A 3,241-nucleotide genomic window follows, 5' to 3' on the forward strand; every position below is an offset into this window, starting at 1 on the left:
CTGTTCTGGGTGTCAGTTTTCAGGAGCCACTTGGCACTCTCAAACCAGACCAAGTTGGAACTGGTGCCATCTTGCTTCTGGCAGGCATCTTTTGAGAGGCCGAATTCCAGGAGGCACCCGGCAATTTAAGGCCGCAGGACACTGAACCATTATAAAGGCTTTTTCCCTGGGAAACAAAACTCACAAGCCACTGTTCTGGGTGTCAGTTTTCAGGACACACTTGGCAGTCTAAAACCAGACCAAGTTGGCACTGGTGTCATTTTGCATCTGGGAGTCATCCTGCGAGAGGCGGAACTCCAGTAGGCACTCGGCAATTTAAGGCCTCAGGCCCCTGAACCATTTTACAGGCTTTTTCCCTGGGAAACAAAACTCACAAGCCACTGTTCTGGGTGTCAGTTTTCAGTACCCACTTGGTACTCGTAAAAAAGACTAAGTTGGAACTGGTGCCACCTTGCGTCTGGGAGGCATCCTGCGAGAGGCCGAATTCCAGGAGGCACTTGGCAATTTAAGGCCTCAGAGCCCTGAACCATTGTACAGGCTTTTTCCCTGGGAAACAAAACTCACAAGCCACTGTTCCGGGTGTCAGTTTTCAGGACCCACTTGGCACTCTTAAACCAGACCAAGTTGGAACTGGTGCCACCTTGCGTCTGGGAGGCATCCTGCGAGAGGCCGAATTCCAGGAGGCACTTGGCAATTTAAGGCCTCAGGCCCCTGAACCATTTTACAGGCTTTTTCCCTGGGAAACAAAACTCACAAGCCACTGTTCTAGGTGTCAGTTTGCAGGACCCACTTGGCACTCTTAAACCTACCAAGTTGGCACTGGTGCCACCTTGCGTCTGGGAGGCATCCTGTGAGAGGCCGAATTCCAGGAGGCACCCGGCATTTTATGGCCGCAAGACCCTGAACCATTGTCCAGGCTTTTTCCCTGGGAAACAAAACTCACAAGCCACTGTTCTGGGTGTCAGTTTGCAGGACCCACCTGGCACTCTAAAACCTGACGAAGTTGGCACTGGTGTCATATTGTGTCTGGGAGGCATCCTTCGAGAGGCCGAATTCCAGGAGGCACACGGAAATTTAAGGCCATAGGAACCTGAACCATTCTACAGGCTTTTTCCCTGGGAAACAAAACTCACAAGCCACTGTTCTGGGTGTCAGTTTTCAGGAGCCACCTGGCACTCTTAAACCAGACACAGTTGGCACTGGTGCCACCTTGCGTCTGGGAGGCATCCTGCGAGAGGCCGAATTCCAGGAGGCACCCGGCAATTTAAGGCTGCAAGACCCTGAACCATTGTCCAGGCTTTTTCCCTGGGAAACAAAACTCAGAAGCCACTGTTCTGGGTGTCAGTTTTCAGGACGCACTTGGCACTCTTAAACCAGACTAAGTTGGAACTGGTGCCACCTTGCGTCTGGGAGGCATCCTGCGAGAGGCCGAATTCCAGGAGGCACCCGGTAATTTAAGGCCTCAGGCCCCTGAACCATTGTACAGGCTTTTTCCCTGGGAAGCAAAACTCACAAGCCACTGTTCTGGGTGTCAGTTTTCAGGACCCACTTGGCACACTTAAACCCGACCAAGTTGGAACTGGTGCCATCTTGCGTCTGGGAGGCATCCTTTGAGAGGCCGAATTCCTGCGGGCACACGGCAATTTAAGGCCTCAGGCCCCTGAACCATTGTCCAGACTTATTCCCTGGGAAACAAAACTCACAAGCCACAGTTCTGGGTGTCAGTTTACAGGAGCCACCTCGCACTCTAAAACCAGACACAGTTGGCACTGGTGCCACATTGCGTCTGGGAGGCATCCTGCGAGTGGCGGATCTCCATGAGGCACCCGGCAATTGAAGGCCGCAGGACCCTGAACCATTGTACAGGCTTTTTCCCTGGGAAACAAAACTCACAAGCCACTGTTCTGGGTGTCAGTTTTCAGGAGCCACTTGGCACTCTCAAACCAGACCAAGTTGGAACTGGTGCCACCTTGCTTCTGGCAGGCATCTTTTTAGAAGCCGAATTCCAGGAGGCACCCGGCAATTTAAGGCCGCAGGACACTGAACCATTAGACAGGCTTTTTCCCTGGGAAACAAAACTCACAAGCCACTGTTCTGGGTGTCAGTTTTCAGGACTCACTTGTCACTCGCAAACCAGACAGGGTTGGAACTGGTGCCACCTTGCGTCTGGGAGGCATCCTGCGAGAGGCCGAATTCCAGGAGGCACCTGGCAATTTAAGGCCGCAAGACCCTGAACCATTCTACAGGCTTTTTCCCTGGGAAACAAAACTCACAAGCCACTGTTCTGGGTGTCAGTTTTCAGGGCACACTTGGCACTCTAAAACCAGACCAAGTTGGCACTGGTGCCACCTTGCGTCTGGGAGGCATCCTGCGAGAGGTGTATCTCCAGGAGGCACCCGGAAATTTAAGGCCTTAGTACCCTGAACCATTGTCCAGGCTTTTTCCCTGGGAAACAAAACTAACAAGCCACGGTTCTGGGTGTCAGTTTTCAGGACCCACTTGGCACTCTTAAACGAGACCAAGTTGGAAATGGTGCCACCTTGCGTCTGGGAGGCATCCTGCGAGAGGCGGATCTCCAGGAGGCACCTGTCAATGTAAGGCCTCAGGCCCCTGAACCATTGTACAGGCTTTTTCCCTGGGAAACAAAACTCACAAGCCACTGTTCTGGGTGTCAGTTTACAAGACCCTATTAGCACTCTCAAACCAGACCAAGTTGGCACTGGTGTCACCTTACGTCTTGGAGGCATCCTGCGAGTGGCGGATCTCCATGAGGCACCCGGCAATTGAAGGCCGCAGGACCCTGAACCATTGTACAGGCTTTTTCCCTGGGAAACAAAACTCACAAGCCACTGTTCTGGGTGTCAGTTTTCAGGACCCACTTGGCACTCTTAAACCAGACTAACTTTGAACTGCGAGAGGCGGAATTCCAGGAGGCACCTGTCTATTTAAGACCGCAGGACCCTGGACCATTGTACAGGCTTTTTCCCTGGGAAACAAAACTCACAAGCCACGGCTCTGGGTGTCAGTTTTCAGGACCCACTTGGCACTCTCAAACCAGACCAAGTTGGAACTGGTGCCACCTTGCGTCTGGGAGGCATCCTGCGAGAGGCCGAATTCCAGGAGGCACCCGGCAATTTAAGGCCTCAGGCCCCTGAACCATTGTACCGGCTTTTTCCCTGGGAAACAAAACTCAGAAGCCACTGTTCTGGGTGTCAGTTTTCAGGAGCCACTTAGAACTCTA

Source organism: Fringilla coelebs, assembly GCF_963513975.1.
Source record: "Fringilla coelebs genome assembly, contig: SCAFFOLD_45, whole genome shotgun sequence".
In the NCBI taxonomy this organism is placed as follows: domain Eukaryota; kingdom Metazoa; phylum Chordata; class Aves; order Passeriformes; family Fringillidae; genus Fringilla; species Fringilla coelebs.